The sequence below is a fragment of the Lagenorhynchus albirostris genome, chromosome 8 (assembly GCF_949774975.1).
Source record: "Lagenorhynchus albirostris chromosome 8, mLagAlb1.1, whole genome shotgun sequence".
NCBI lineage: Eukaryota > Metazoa > Chordata > Mammalia > Artiodactyla > Delphinidae > Lagenorhynchus > Lagenorhynchus albirostris.
In genome coordinates this window covers 23,248,530-23,265,842 of record NC_083102.1, presented here as the reverse complement: position 1 = coordinate 23,265,842, position 17,313 = coordinate 23,248,530, and positions in this window count along the sequence as shown.

The following is a 17,313-nucleotide window of genomic DNA, read 5'->3' as shown; positions in this document are numbered from 1 at the left end:
GCTGGTGCTGGTGAGGGACATCTAGAAGCAGAACTTAGAAAAGACTAATGTGAAGGGTGACCACCCTTCCCAATTTATGCCTGTTGTTCTAGTATCATTATTAATGTGTACGCATTCCACTCTCAAAAGTATCCCTAATATGATATGTTTACAAACATTTAGGAGATCTCCATCCTCATTTCTATTGCCTTGGTTTAAGCCTCCATCAGCTCTCACCTAGATTATTGTGGTAACCCCAACTGGTCTCCCAGATCTGTCATCATTGTAACAATAATAGCTAATTTCATTAGAAACTTACTATATGCAAACACTATGCTAAGACTTTACAAAGAACACTTAAGCGACACACTCATTAGGATGTAGATAATCTATGATCACATTTTACAGATGATGAACCCGAGCCACAGAAAGGTTCAAGAACTTGCTTAAGGTCATATAGGGAGCGAGTAGCAGAACCGGGACCTGAACCCAGTCCGTCTAACTCTGAAGTTCATACTCTTAGGAATTCGATTTACTCCCAATCCATTTCCCATCTATACTTCTAAAAAGCCATCTTTCTGAAACATAAATCCATCACTTCACTCTCGATAAAAGCAAGGGTATCCCTTGCTTTTTGTATCCCTTTGATACACAATGGCCAGGCCTCTCTCTCCAGCCTCTCCACTGGCCACTGCTGCCCTTGAACCTCATGCTTCCACCATGCCAGATTTCTTGTGATTTCCGTAATACACCGTGTGTTTAGATAGTGCAAGGATGTGGCACATCCTTCACTCTATTCAAATACCTGTCCTTGCATTTTCTACCTGTTGCTCTCATGATACTTGTCCTTACTGAGGGAGTTGTTCTATGCTACCATTGTGCCCTGCGTGTATCCAGTTTACAGCATTTCTCACACTACTGTAGTTGCTTACCTGTCTGTTTCCTTGGTGGGACTATGAGAAGAGATACCATTTTATATTAAAGTTTTCAGATTGCCAGTAAGAGAAGCTGACTCTAATTTAAACCAAAAGGAATTTATTGGAAAAATATGAGTTGGCTCACGGCCTCAAAGGGACAGCTGAAAAGTCAGTCTTGGAATGCACTGACACCAGAACACCTCTGGGGATTCAGGTAAGGATGGCTAATTGAACATTTCATCAAATGCTGCAGCAGGCTGGGTGGTTTCCCCAAAGGAAATTGGGGGCTGTTAGAAAAGAACAATTAGGGGAATGGATGTCTCGTGGCTGATAATAACAAATGTCTACCACAGTGTGACTTTGTGTTCAGAGAGGCACTCTGCCATGGCCTCAAGCATCTCTGTATATCCTTGCTGAGGAAGCCAGATTCCAAGGCCTAGCTGTCCTCTGACCTTGAGCCATTTGTGTAGCTAGTCACATAGGCAGTTAAATAGATCAAGGTGACTAACACATGACTACCTTACGATGACTTGCTCTTGGGGAAGGACACTGGTTTGGTTACTGTTGAGTTACTGTTTGCTGAGCCCTTAGACCTGGGTTCCTCAGCTGCAGTGTAATCCACTGCAGGCATAGCCCTCACCTGGGTCCATCATGTTGCCCTGTGGGGATTGGGGGCCTGGCACTGCCATGCTGATGCTCCTGCTGTTTGCTGTGCTGTTATAACAAACTGTCTTGCTTTGATCCATTGACTCCTTTTTTTTTTTTGGCTGCATTGGGTCTTTGTTGCTGTGCGTGGGCTTTCTCTAGTTGTGGCGAGCGGGGGCTACTCTTCGTTGCGGTGCACAGGCTTCTCATTGCGGTGGTTTCTCTTGTTGTGGAGCACGGGCTCTAGGTGAGCAGGCTTCAGTAGTTGCAGCACGCGGGCTCAGTAATTGTGGCACGCGGGCCCTAGAGCCACAGGTTTCAGAGTTGTGGCACGTGGGCTCAGTAATTGTGGCATACAGGCTTGGTTGCTGTGCAGCATGTGGGATCTTCCCGGACCAGGGATCGAACCCTTGTCCCCTGCATTAGAAGGTGGATTCTTAACCACTGCGCCACCAGGGAGTCCCGATCTATTGATTCTTGCTGCCTACTTTGGGCAACTTTGAGCTTTTGGTAAGTCCATCTGATTGCTTCCTTAGTCGTTTTCTTTGGAGTCATTTCTTTGTTTCTCCTTGCCATCCTCTGTGAGACCTGGGTTCTTCTCTGATACTGTCCAAACCCCTCGTATACACTCTTATTCTATAATTATTTTCAGTATTAAAAATAATCTTCAACTAACATAATGCCTGTGTTTGGGGTGGGGTGGGGGAATCTCTCTTTATAGGGAAAACCCAAAGCCTCCTCAATTACTGCATCCATTTCCAAATTTGGGTTCACTGGGCAATGTCTATTCTTCCCCTGGTTTGTTTCTATCTTGCCTTTATATTCCAAAAATTCTATATCAAATGGTAAATTGAAATGCTCCAAATACACCCTATGTATAATAATGAGAGAAGGAATAACATAAATTATATATTTCACCACAAAGAAAGAAATACAGGTGGAAGTTCTTGTTTCTGCATCTTGGTAACCAGGCAGTAGCTAGTATTTATGACCTTCCATTTCAGGTACATCTCGCTTTAACGAGCACCTCAGCCAGTCGGGATTCTTCTCTTAGTAGGGAGACCACAAAAACTTAATTCCTGAAAAACCTAAGCCCTCGCTGGTCTTGCTGTGTAGGGTCACGTGCTCTTCTGTTAACTGAGCAGGTCCTGTAAAGAGGCATTTCAAGGAACATCTGGGTTCCACTCCTACTCCTTGCTGCCCGTATCGTGTAGAAGCAACACTTTTTGCCTTTGATAGTGAGTCAGTGCTCTCAAACAACTCCAGAACCCCTTTTTATACATAATCGCCATGTTCCCCTAATGGCAAGAGGAGCCCAAAATAGCAGCATCAGGCTCAGTTTTCAATCAGTGGAATGATTTTTGTGCCTCTGGTGCAATCATTTCCATCCTTAGGTATAAAAATCTCCAAACTTTGGACCTGCAACTTACGAACATTTTCCATCCAGCTCTTTCTTTGGAAACTTCCGCAGGATGCACTCCATTAAAATTCCTCAGAAGGAGGAAAACATGGACCCAGGAAAGGGTTGGGTTCAATGTGGGAGAGAAGTGAAGGAAATCCAAGATGTCGATGAAGGGAGAGCCTGGAATGACAGCAGAGCAGTTGGTTCTTATTGGAACTAAATGTGCCTAAATGTGTCTCCACAGAGGTCACACTGGTGGAATACCTGATGTGCTTGAATGTAATGAGAGGAGGTTTACACATATGGCAGAGTTTAGGGGTATATTAAGAATAGTATATAAAACCAAGCAACCGAAACGATGCTATAATTATTAACTCCAAGAAGAAAAATTGTACTGAAAAGAAATATAATTCAAGTATATGCTTTGTCTGTGACTATTCATAATACTATGTACATTTAGATAGAATATAGATTTAATCAAAGATAGCAAGAGCTGTATTTGGAGGATGGGTGAAAGGCAATTGTGTGGAGGTTGGGGGGAAGGTGTGGGAGAGGAGGGAGGTGATAAAGAGGACATCTTCATCTTTTATAGTTGGAAATCAGTAGCTAATATCCAAAACTGAAAAATCAAGAAGTAACAATGTAAGTGTGTTTTTGAGAGATCCGAGGATAACTATTCAAAGAAATACCTAAAAGAGTTTATTTATTTCTGAGAAATGAATGAGGCAATGGAGGGTATGTGGACAAGTGACTGCTTTTTTTTTTTTTTTTTTTGGCTGTGTGACATGTGGGACCTTAGTTCCCCCACCAGGGTTCGAAACCACACCCCTGCAGTGGAAGCATGGAGTCTTAACCACCGGACTGCCAAGGAAGTCCTGTGACCCCTGTTTTTGATAACAGGCCTTGATTTGACTTTGTATACCATGTTCATGTAAAATGCTGATGAAAATAATTTAAAAATGAAGATCAAATAGAAATTATGCAGGAGAAACTTGCATCTTGCTATGCAGTTGATGAACAGAAGTATTGGCTGTACAGCTGAGGTCCCTCTGTCACCCTCCTCAGTTAATCAGTTAGGTCCTCAGTTCCTTGAACCCCAGAGGTGAGGATTATTATCCTGAATTTGCTGCTTATAATTTACAATTAAAAAAAATTTATATATATATATATCTCCTTCTAGAAGCCTCCTTGCCCTTTTGTAATACCTCTAATCCTCCCTCCCCTTGAGTGTAGGCTGGATTTAGTGACTTGCTTCTAATGAATAGAAGTCACTTTCAAGGTTGGATTATAAGTCTGTATGTCCATTTTGCTGGCATTCTCTCTCTGGCTGTTCTCATGTGCTTGCTCCAATAGGGAAGACCACCTGGCCAGGAAACAAGGGTGGCCTCCAACTAGCAGCCAGCGAGGAATTGAGGCCCTCAATTGAGGCCCTCAGGCCAACAGATGGTAAAAAATTGGATCCTGTCAACATCACGGGGTGAGCTTGGGAGTGGATCTTGCTCTCCTTGAACTGTAGGGTGACGGTGATCCTGGCCAATACTTTGATTACAGTCTCATGAGAGACCCTGGGCCAACACCTCCATTGCAGCCTCATAAGAGATCCGGAAGCAGAGACCCCAACGAAGCCATGCCTGGATTCCTGTCCCATAGAAGCTGTGAGATAATAAATGTGTGTTTTGGGGATAAACATGAAGTTTTGGGAGTAACCTATTATGCAGCAATAGATAACAGATAGGTATGTATATCTCCATATATCATTAGGTATCTCTATATCTGTCTATATATTATATCTGTATATCTATCTACCTACCTACCTACTTACCTACCACCTACCTATCTCTGAGTGGTTTGTAGGTGGTTTTACCCACGTGCATGTTTCAGATAGGGATAAAATGTTTAGACAGATGATGTTATATTCTGTATGTTCCTCTGAAACAGTTTTCTTACTCAACATTGAATCTGAGGCATTCCATTTTGACTGACAGACTACACAGTAGCCTTTTGGGTCCCCTCACTGGTGTTAACTCAGAGTCCCCATGGTCCCTGAATGTTCGTGCATTTCCCTTTTACGAGGGCACATTATCCTTGTCAGTGGCCTAAAGTCTTTTTGGGGATGCTCAGGAGAAAGATTCCTAGTAGGTGCTCTATGGTGTTTATAACAGGGTCCTCGGTTCAGGGTTCCGGCCTTCCCTTCATTTGAGGAGCTCTGGGTCTGAGGATTGACTGAGGCTTGAGAAGTGGTAAGCAGCCGTGATTCTGTAACCCTATTCCTCAGAGCTAGCTATCATCATTCTTTTGATGATGCAAATGACCTTAGTCACTGCCTATCAATTTTATTCCTAGAGACCTTAAGTCAGCCCTGATGTTTTTAGTTGTCAACAACCAAGTCTCACTAGTTCAGGCATAAAATGAACATTGCACAGGCTATCCAATAGCTGACACACTCTCCAGAAAGGTAAGAGAGAAATGGCTTGAAGGCTTATGCAGCCAGGACAAAGAATGATGGCCCAACCACAGCAGGACTGTTCCAACAAAGACCCCACTCCCCACTATTGCACATACACTACAGCTCCCACCAGGGACCCTGGGCCAGGAGTCTTCTAAAAGCAGACACTTCTACTGCCACCTGGCCCAGAAAACGAGACTCTGTGCAGTGCTGGCTTCCTTATAGTCTCACTCCCAAGCAAGTGAGTCTGCTTGGGAGAACCCAGGTTGCAGGATGTACCTGAGCTGAAACAGAGTCTAGCTAAGTAAGGTCTGGCTTCCTCCCAGGTGAAGTAAAACTCACAAAGTGTAAATCCCCAAATAGAAGTACCAGCAGCCAGAAGCCATGAAAAATGTCCCCAAAGCACCCTTAATTAATTAACTACAGACCCAGATCTCAAAAGGTCAAACCATTCTCAGCTCTGATTACCAAGCCTGACTATGCTTCTGCTCCTTGAGCGCTCCCCAGAATCCTCTTTTCCCCACTGAGATCTCCACTGGAGCCCATTTACTGGCTTGCAGAGAGCCTATTAAACATTCTAATGCTTTCTCAAAACCTTGGAGATGTACAAGTATTCAGGGTCTTCTCAAAGGACAGAGTTGGATGAGGACAGGTACATGATAGATGAGTCAGTATTCTTGCCTCCCAGAGCCTTTGAGTTCCTCTTTCTACATCATATCAAGGAATTTCTGGCCTCTCACTGTTCTTTTTTTTTTTTTTATGGGGGATTTTTACACTGAAAGGACATTTGCCATCACTTGTATATTTTACACATTTTTTTAATTTTTGAATTTTATTTTATTTTCTTATACAGCAGCTTCTCACTAGTTATCTCTGATTGTTCTTTAATGTGAACTGGGTTGAATGCAAGCTCACTTTAACCAACACAGGAAACTATGAGAAACATACAGAGCTGTGAGAAATAGCACAATCATTACATAATCTCTGGGAAGAGCACCCATATCAATAAAATCAGTCCTATCTAAAATCATGTTCTCCCTCTTTGATGGAGTGCCTTAAACTTTATTCTAATAGATATTCCCAGACTTTACAGATACAAATTGTCAAATTTCTACAATATGTTTTCCTGGGTAAATACTTTCTCTTCCCTACATTTATTTCTACACTTATCTACCCAACACCCACTGGACATCATGGAATCGAATTCTGGTTATCAGCCTCCTAACACTGAGGGGAATTTTTAGCGTCCTCCTGCAAGAAGGGAAAGGCTTCCTCTCACAAGGGATAGGCAGTGGGAAATTTCCAGAAGGATTTGAGGATTTGGGTCTTCCAAATCTTGTCAGCTATTCCTGTTCCAGTCGTTAGAGATTCACTCTGTTTCACTGTGCCTCTCTTTTACATAAAAGACTGGATTGAAGCTGTGACTTCGGCAGTCTTCAAAATTCAACCCGAAGAACCAGATTCTGAGTTCTTTGAAACTTTTTTCTCTTTCTTTGAGTTATTCAGTGTCATCAGAAGCACCCATTGTACCCCAGTGTCCTGGAAGTCTTCATACCCTTTATACTGTCCTAAGGCAGCAGCCACCTCGTTCTCCAGATGCCCTCAGCCAACAAATGGTCCTCATTATCAACAACTTATAATTTAATTAGCTGTGGGCCATTGACAGGTAACTTCCCCTCCCACAATATTGCTGGAATCTTGCTGCATTCTATTCCATCTTGTTAGGGTAATCAACTCCCTGGGGGCCTATAACCTGCAATCCACTCTCTAGTACCAATTTCGGTATCAGAGTCCTTTAGCTGCAAGCAATAGGAACTACTCTATCTTCGGCAGAAAAAGCTTGGGTTTTGTACCCCCCACCCCATGCCATTGGAGGCTGACTCACAGAATCAGAGACAGTTGGAGAAACAGGCTTAGAAAATGCAGACCCAGAGCAGCACCAAGGATGTAGGACTTGGATTTAATGTACACTTTGTTTGGGACACTGTCACTGGCTTTAATGGCTCCGCCATGTTTTCTGTCCTTGTGGTTTTCCATTTAACATTCAATGACCCAGGAACCTAGCTTTGGCCTTGTACCTACCTGTGCCAGTTACCTTCCCTTTTCTCTCCAAACCCACTCTCTCCCTTCTCCACCCTCTCCATGCCCCAGAACGCCTATGGTTCCTGCCTGTTGTACAAGTTGATCTGTATAGCCTACATCAAAGGGCCCATTGCCTGTGGTCTCGAGGTGGGTTTGGCCAGTGGGAAGTCTAGGTAGGAGATCAGAGGGAGAGGGGAGGATGGGGTCAAGACAATTATTCCCTCCCTTGTAGTAGCATAAGGCTGGCTGTGTGTCCCTCAACAGAAGGAAACTGCTCCTCTCATGGCAGCCTCTTCCAGTCAACTATCTCTTTCTGGTTCCAGTTACTATTCCCTCCCCTCACCCTTCAGGTCCATTATGGACTTAGCTAACTGGATGCTCCCTCCTGAATTTTATATCTTGAGCAAGGATGTCACTTATCCACACAAACGAAGGTGTGGCAGTGGGGGCAGCATCCTGACCAGGTACTGCTGGCTATGTGACAGGGGCGGGGCATCCATCCAGCTTATTGCTCCTCTTTTGATTCCTGACAAGAACCCAAAATCCCCCGAGTCTGGTTCCCTTAACTTTCAGCTGTTGTCAAGACCTCCCAATAGTCTTCCAAAGAATTCTCTTTGGCTTAGGTTGGCCTGTCATTTCCTGTGTCTACAACCATGAAGTCTAATTGATGTGCCGCTATCCCCAGAAAAGTGGATGCTATGTAAACATGGCAACCACAGGTGTCTTATTCATTTGTGTTTCCTCCAGTGCCTGGTTCCTGCCTGGTACCCAGTTAAAGGTTGTTAAGTAAATCCATTTCTGCCACAGGCAGCTCTGGCTGCCCCATGTTGTTCCTCCCCGCAAACGAGGGAAGAAACTACAGCCTTTGCTGAATGAACTTAGTGAAATTGACTTCCCAGAGACTATTTCTTAGATGAAAATAACACAACATAAGGGATTGGCAAAGCTTTTAATGGCCAATAAACACATGATTTAAAAGGGAAAAGGGATAAAACATTGTTATCCAGAGTCATTTAGAGCCTACCAGGACACGACATTTGCAAAAAACAATCCCCCAAACAATGTAAGAATGCATCTTAAAGTTTCTGAAATGGAATTCAGAGAAAAGAGAAAATGTCCTCAAGGAATAATACCAAGATGGACCCACTTAAAATGTGTGATGGAAGTGAGATGAAATCTTCACAAATGCCCTCGTAAGTCTCAAGAGAAATAATCAACAGCGGGTCTATTAAGACTCTAGTGGTATTGATGAGACAGCAGGTAGGGGAAGCAGAGAACCTGGGGACAGTGAATATGTAGAAATGAGAGGTCCTGACCTGCATCCTGGGGCCACCAAGGGATCCACTAATGAACTCTCAGAACCACAGGCCATTGATTTAGAAAACAAAACAAAACATGTCTCATCTTCAGGAAGAATCCTGTCGGTCAGTTTAGCCAGAATCCTCCTTACCCCTGATGCTTCCTCTTAGTAATTTTCCGTCCACTTCTCCTCACCCTGCTCCTTGGCTATAAATTGCCACCTATCCATCTTGCATTCAGAGTTGAGCCCGATCTCTCTCCCCAGCTGCAAAATTCCATTGCGGTGGTCCCTCCACCTGTTGTGTTAGTCCCCCCACCCCTCTTGTCCCAAATAAAGTCTTCCTTATCTTGCTTAAAAAAAAAAAAAAGCCCACAAGGGGTCAATCTTGAGAAATCCAAGACTATGGCTTCAAAAGAAAAACAACCACTGAGAATGGTGAAGCTTCATAAAATGAGCATTTTAAATGAAAATCTAGGGGCTTCCCTGGTGGCGCAGTGGTTAAGAAATCCGCCTGCCAGTGCAGGGGACACGGGTTCAATCCCTGCTCTGGGAAGATCCCACATGCCGCGGAGCACCTACGCCACAACTACTGAGCCTGTGCTCTAGAGCCGGTGAGCCACAACTACTGAGCCCGCGTGCCACAACTACTGGAGCTTGCGTGCCTAGAGCGCATGCTCTGCAACAGGAGAAGCCACTGTAATGAGAAGCCCTCGCACCACAATGAAGAGTAGCCCCTGCTCGCCACTAGAGAAAGTCCGCGCGAAGCAACGAAGACCCAATGCAGCCAAAAGTAAATAAATAAATAAACTTATATATTTAAAAAGTTACCAATGGCAATTTAAAAAAATAATGAAAATCTAGAATTATTAAATCTAGAATTATTATCTAGCTCACTTTCAGGAGCTATAACTTGAATGGAAACAACCAGAAATACAACAATCTAGAAATACAACAATCTAGAAATACACCGAGAGAGGATTGTTCAGGTTTTTGAATCTGTCTCTGATTCCTGCCTGACTTAGGATAAATCAACTCATTTCCCCATTGGAGAGATACGTTTTTTTATTATGCCCCCAAGCAAAACCCTGTTTTTGAATGTTAATAGTTGCAACAATAATCGGGAACACACCATGTGTCCATGACAAACAAAGAAGTAGTCATAATTTATTCTAAGTTGGTCTTATAGCCCCCTAAAGTCTCCACGCTGCCTTGCACAAAGAACGAAAGGAATTTCTGTCATATCTATCCCTCCCCTCACCACCATTCAAGGGCCATGCCTAGTTGCAAGAAGAATGTGGCAACTAGTGGTATCGGATCATCACACACGCGCACTTGGGACATTCCATTTGTAAACGCTTTGAATTTTTCAAATTGTCTCCACTTCTACAATCTAATGTAATTTTCCCAATTGTGTGAGATAGCTGTTATTTTGAACTATACCTTACAGGTGAGAAAAGTAAAGCCCAGAACAGCTTGGCAGGAACTTTGGGCAGCTTGTGAGTCTCAAAGTCCAGAGGGCAGTAGGGCCAATGGCCTCTGGGCCTCTTCTCATAAGTGTCAGTCCCTCTTGCGCCCATTTCTGTCAGCCGTCATCACTGAGACCTTTGGTTGCAGGCTCAGCCCAGCCTAGTTGCTAAACCAGGGGCCCAGCCCAACCCCAAGACCCGGATTCTTAACGATGTAGCAGAGCGAATGACTGGCGCCAGGTGGCGCCACACTACAGGCGGGACCCCAGTGGATTGGATCTGCACCTCCCAGCCCCCTGGCTGAGTAGGCTAACCCCAGGTACTTTATTAACTTCAGAATAACGCCACAGCGCCTGATTGACTATTTGGGACCTCACTTGTCAAACTATAGTGGGCTTTTACTGTTTTTCAGAAGCCAGTTCAATACACCTTCAAGGGTATTTTTTTTTTGTAACTACTGCATTCTGAGTACAGGTCTCTGATTAGCTTTCATTCTGACTTCTAAGAGTCATACACAAGCATTTACATATTTGAATATATATTTTTATTATAGTTTTTCCTTTTATATGACAGTTGAGCTAGCACATCGATTTTGAAAACCTATATGTGTATATATTTATATTTATATATGGTACAATCACTGTATTTTATTTCAGAACAGCAGAAGAGGTGTTACGAAATATTTGCCATGAAAAGGGGACTTGGGTCGGACAAGGTTGAGGACCATCATATGGGAGTATTGACCTTCTCCTGGATATTTCCTGGTTGACTTGATGATACTTGAACAGACAACTTTAAGCCTTCTTTGCTGTCTCCACTTTCTCCTGCTCTCACCTCACCCTGGGGCTGCTCCTTTGCTCTGCTGGTCCCACACCTCCGTAGCTCTCAGGGAAGCAAGTCCCTGACAGCATCACTCGTGCCCTGGTGCAATCCCATGAGTGCCATCGCTCCCTCCTAGGCTCTCTCCCGCCCTTTCCCAGCCCCTCAGCTACATCCTGCCTGTTCTGCCCTCACTCCAACTTACTTCTCATCTCCAATCTCTTTTGGACTGTCTGTCCAGGTGAGATCTTGGGCTGTGCTATCTCTCCTGATGGCCCTTTAAATGTCCTTTTCTCTAGTTGGAGATGCATCCTGTTCTCATGGAATAATCTTTGTCAATTCAGCCTGGAGATCTGAAAAACGGTGAGCCCAGCTGAGCTTTTCTGCCTCTGCAGAGGCAGTGCTCTGATCAATAAGGGCTTCTACTCTTGAAGATTTTTCTTACTGTTGTTTTCCCTGAGCTGATTACTCATGACTCTGGCTGCCTGTCTCCTTTTGGGGGTGGTGGGTAATTTGTGAGAACACACACAATTATATTAACTTGCTTTCTTTATTATCAGGCCATACCTGGGTTTTCTGTTTTCCCTATCCTTTGGCCACCACGTAACCTCTTTCCTGGTTAGAGTGTCACTAGTTAAAATTTTGCTGTCAAAAAAAAAATATGTATTTACTGTGGATGTCAGAGGGAGTAATTCTGTGACATGCTTCTTTGCAGAGTCTGCTGATAATCCACCAATATCCTTCATCCTTAAATAATAAATAATAGAACTCTACAGTTCTACATGGGCTCATGGCCACCCAGCGAAAAGCTACATTTCCCAGCTTCCCTTGTATCTGGGTGTGGCCATGTGACAGAATTCCAACCAATGGGATGTGAGCAAAAGTGATTATGCCATTTCCAGACCATGCCCTTAAAAGGAAAGAGTGTACACTCCCCTTCCCCTCTCCCCTTCTCACTGGCCAGGATGCAAACATAATGGCAGGAGCCGGAGCAACCACCTTGGAACCCACCTGTTGAGAATAGCAGAGATACTCTTACCAGCTATGGACTGCTTACCTTTGGACCACTATGTAAGAGAGAATCAAAATTCTGTTTTGTTTAACTCACTGTATTTTGGGGGCTTTTGACTACCTAGATTATACGCTAAGTAATACAGCTTCATGTTACTACCTTTACCCAGGAGCCTGTACTTCCTTATTACTCGTACTTATTTGTGTTTTCTTATTTCAAATTTTATGTTTTATGCCTTCCTTTTTTTAAAAAATTTTATTTATTTATTTATTATCTTCAGCTGCGTTGGGTCTTTGCTGCGCATGGGGTTTCTCTAGTTGTGGCGAGTGGGGGCTACTCTTCGTTGCGGTGCACCGGCTTCTCATTGTGGTGGCTTCTCTTGTTGTGGAGCACGGGCTCTAGGTGCATGGGCTTCATTAGTTGCGGCATGTGGGCTCAGTAGTTGTGGCGCACGGGCTTAGTTGCTCCGCGGCATGTGGGATCTTCCTGGACCAGGGCTCAAACCCACATCCCCTGCATTGGCAGGCGGATTCTTGACCACTGCGCCACCAGGGAAGCCCTATGTCTTCCTTTTTAAAACTTAAGGTGTTAGCTAGTGGTTCGTCTAATTTTTCTTTTTCAAAGAACCAGCTTATGGCTTTATTTATTCTAGTGAGCTTAGAGTTTTAAGATTATTTTTGCTACCTTGACACTTGAATTAATTTCTAGCCATTTATGGAATTGTTGGGTCACATCCTTTCCTCCTCAACACTCTTTCTACATTGTTCCATTGTCTTATGCCATCTAAAATTGCTGAAAAGAAATCTGAGGTCAGTCTCATTTTGTTCTTCTTGGTAGATTGTCTGCTTCTTCCGTCTGGATGTTTGTAGTAGGAGGCTTTTATCTCTGAGATTTAGGAACTTCAGAAGAGCTATTCTGAGCTCAGTGGTTTCTTTACTCGATTTACCTGGAATATAGGAAATCCTGTTCATTTGCCAAATTGAGTCTTTTTGTTTCAGAAATGGCTTTTCTTTTATGCTTTTGACTATTTTTTCAATTCCATTTGTTCCCTCTTCATCAGGACTCTAGCTGTATGTTGGGTCAATATAAACATCTCAAATAGCTGTCGTTTTCTTTCTAATCATTTCATCTCTTCACCTTTCTTTATTGTGTTCTGTGTGATATTCTCAAACCTGTTATCCATGGCACTCTGACTCAGTTTTCTGCCATATCAGCTCTACTTCTTGTGGCTTCTATTGTGACTTTCAGATATTTACTGGGTTTTTCTTCTGTTTTTTCCCTTATCTTTTCAAGTCTTCTTTTCATCTAATTTTGGTATCTCTGAATTTTTGTTCCATAGGGTCCCATATTGTATTCAGTTTCCTTTAGAGTGCAGAGAAGATACTTTTCAAAGAATTTATTCTATTTTCTGAAATCATTTTTCTTCTGTTATGTATTCTTTATATGTATTTCTACTGACATTCTTTAGGAGAGGATAGTAATATCTTACATAGATCCCATGGTAGCTCTTTACTAAGAAATAGTGACTACTACCTGAATCCATCTGCCCTTGAAATATAACTTCTTTTTTAAAATTAATTAATTAGTTTATTTTTTTGGCTGTGTCGGGTGTTGGTTGTGGCATGCGGGCTCTTCATTGAGGTACGCAGGCTGCTCTCTAGTCGCTGTGGCACGCGGGCTTAGTTGCCCTGCACCATGTGGAATCTTAGTTCCCCGACCAGGGATCGAACCAGCGTCCCCTGCATTGCAAGATGGATTCTTAACCACTGGACCACCAGGGAAGTCCCGAGATATAACTTCTATTTCATAGGAAATATAATAGCTAGAGAAGCAAGCTAAACACAAAGAAATAACCAGAGAAATCCAGAAGGTAGGACATTCTGTAGGACAACTGACTTAATTGTTTCCTCTAGTAAGTGTTCTAAAAAAGGGACTGGATGAGATTAAAATAAACTTAAGGGGCATTGTGGTCCTGGATTGGATACTGATTTGGATAAACCAGCTATAAGAATAATTGGAATTAATTGAATAAATTTTAATATAGCCTGGAAATTAACTGAGGTGAGATAAAATACCAGAACACAAAGGTAGAGAGTGTTGACTAAATAAAATAGGTGATGAAAAAGTTATAAAACGATTTTTATGGTATGATCTTATTTTAGTACACACACGTGTAGCTGTTACAGTGACGTTTTCTGGGAGGTAAGAATATGCTATTTGTTTTTAAACTTGTCTGTATTTTCTATTATTCTACAAGCACATGTACTCCTTATGTAATACCATTTTTAAAAATTTTTAATTTAATTTAATTTTTTTATTTTTGACTGCATTGGGTTTTCTTTACTGCACGCGGGTTTTCTCTAGTTGCAGTGAGCGGGGGCTACTCTTCATTGCGGTGCAAGGGCTTCTCCTTGCGGTGGCTTCTCTTGTTGCAGAGCACGGGCTCTAGGCGCTCGGGCTTCAGTAGTTATAGCATGTGGGCTCAGTAGTTGTGGTATGCAGGCTCTAGGGCACGTGGGCTTCAGTAGTTGTGGCTCGCAGGCTCTAGAGCACAGGTTCAGTAGTTGCAGCGCGTGGACTTAGTTGCTCCACGGCATGTGGGATCTTCCCCGACCAGGGATCGAACCCATGTCCCCTGCATTGGCAGGCGGATTCTTAACCACTGCACCACCAGGGAAGTCCCAGTTTTTTTAAAAAATAGTGACACGTATTTAAATGGAACATATTTACCATGAAGATAATAAAGCTTAAGCTTCAGGGTTCCTTAATCACAGGGGCTATTCCAAGGCCCTAGGAGGACCTCCAGCAATTTTGTATCGTACTTTTGTAGGATTTTAAAATTTCATTTTTTATGCTCCAGCATTTTTTTTAATTGTGGTAAAAGACACACAATGTAAAATTTACTATTTTAACCATTTTTAGGTTTACAGTTCAGTGGCAGTACATACATTCACATTGTTGTGCAAACAACACCACTACTAATCTCTGAGGCCTGGTCATCTTTCCAAACTGAAACTCTGTACCCATTAAACAATAACTCCTGACTCACCCCTCCTTCCAGTCTTTTTTATTTTTAAGAGTCTCCAAAATTGTATAAGCTTTAAACCCCACAAAACCTGGGCCCAGCCTCAACTGACAACCAGATATCCTGATCATTCTTTTTTTTTTTTAAGATTTTTTTGATGTGGACATTTTCAAAGTCTTTATTGAATTTGTTACAATATTGCTTCTGTTTTATGTTTTGGTTTTTTGGCCCTGAGGCATGTGGGATCTTAGCTCCCTGACCAGGGATTGAACCCGCACCCCCTGCATTGGAAGGTGAAGTCTTAACCACGGGACCACCAGGGAAGTCCTTCCTGGTCATTCTTGAGAAAGCTTTTGAAATGATACCCAACCCTGCCCAAGTGACTTTAGCCTCAAACCAAAGGACAGTCAACATAGTCGAGGAGACTCTAACCAAAGTGCTCATCAGTAAATGCGCAAAAGTCAACAATTGTGACAGCATCAACATCAATGTATACACAGAAAAACAAAACCAATAAATTACTCATATTACTGGAATATATATTTATACAACTTTTTCCAGAAATTATGTTTGTCATTCTTAAGGTCCAACTTGATTGTAAATTAACCCTATTTTCTTCATTGCTTAGAATTATTGGTAAATAGTACCATAATTTCCTGTAAAATTTGCCCAGAAGAGTAGATAGTCATTTTATATAGTTCTATCAGCTTGTTTTAAGTCTGGCTCAAAGTCACAGAAAACCTTTATTTCTTTCATACTTAAAAGAAGTCTGGAGGTACAGAGTTCAGGACTATATGATAATTTTATGATTCGCAATGAATTGGAGCCCTTTTATCTTGCTATGCTACCATCCTTGGCATGCCACTTCATGGCCCAAAAGGGCTGCTCCAGCTCCAGCCATCAAGTCTGTATTCCAGTCAGAAGGGAAAAACAAGGAGTGGAAAAGAGCATATCCCCTTCCCATAATGATTCCTCATAGAAATTTCACCCAACACTTGAGTTTACCTCTTTTTTTTTTTTTTTTTTTTTTGTCCTATGGCTTACCTAGCTATAAGGGAGGCCAGGAAATGACATATTTATTCCAGAAGCTTGTGTCCAACTAAAAACCAACCATTCTATTACTAAAGGAATGGAGAGAATGGATATTGGGACAGACAACTAAGTATCTGTCAAATGTTTTTTTAAAGATTCAGTGTGCTAGTTTTTGAGGTTTGATGGGGGCGGGTAGGAAGGAATAGGAACTTAAGGCACCATTTTATCATTGTTTAGCATTTTGTTTAGAGCTGAAAACTTGCTTCCTCACAATTAGCTATTTAGACTGGGTGCTAAAAAGCCACCCTCTACACACCACAAAAATGGGCTCAACAGGCTTGCAAAGAGAAAAAGTCATCTTCCATATTGAAGGGAATTTTTGAATGTCTCAATGGCCAAATATATCCAAACCATGTATCTAAGCCAATAAGATTTACTGTTGCAGGTAAGCTTTAACTGTGAAAAGCATCATATCCGCATATGACTGCCATCACTTTTGTACTGTATGTTGTTTCCAGGGAAATGCAAACCACAGGATGCAGTCTCTGACCCCATCCTTAGAGAATGTTACCAGAGAGGACATTTCTCCCACATGGTAAACAAAAGAAAACAAGGAACGTGAGTGCAGAAGTTGCTTTAGCCATGAGAGAGCTGATAGAGCAGGGGCGTAATGGAAACGACTCAGAGAGGGAGCTGAATGAATCAGATAAGGGCAGCCTCGTGACCTTTCAGCCTTCTCCCTGACTTGTTAATGAAACACAAAAATAAACCTCCATGCTTGTACTTTGCATATGTTGGTTGTCAGATTGCTTTTCTAAATTGACTGTATTTAACCTTGATGGTGAATGTTCCTTGATGATTAATAGATTCTGGAATTTTGTCCAAACTAGAATGTGATTTCTCCCTGAAATAGACTTGAATAGCAGTCAGGCTGCTTGGTTCTTTGCCTCTGATCTAGCCACCCCAAGATCTGGGCTCTTTCTTCCTGGGCTTGTTGATTCAGCAGAGCTACTCATTGGGATTCTATTCCTCTCAGCTGGTACCCTCACCAAGCCAGCCTCTGGGTAAGAAACTACTTGTTTCTACGGTTCTTCAGTGTGACTTCCTCAGGGAAATAAGGCCCGCAGAAGTAGCCAGCCAGCTGTAGGAGAACGCAGAGCAGGCACCTACAGCCCCTCAACTCCTTCC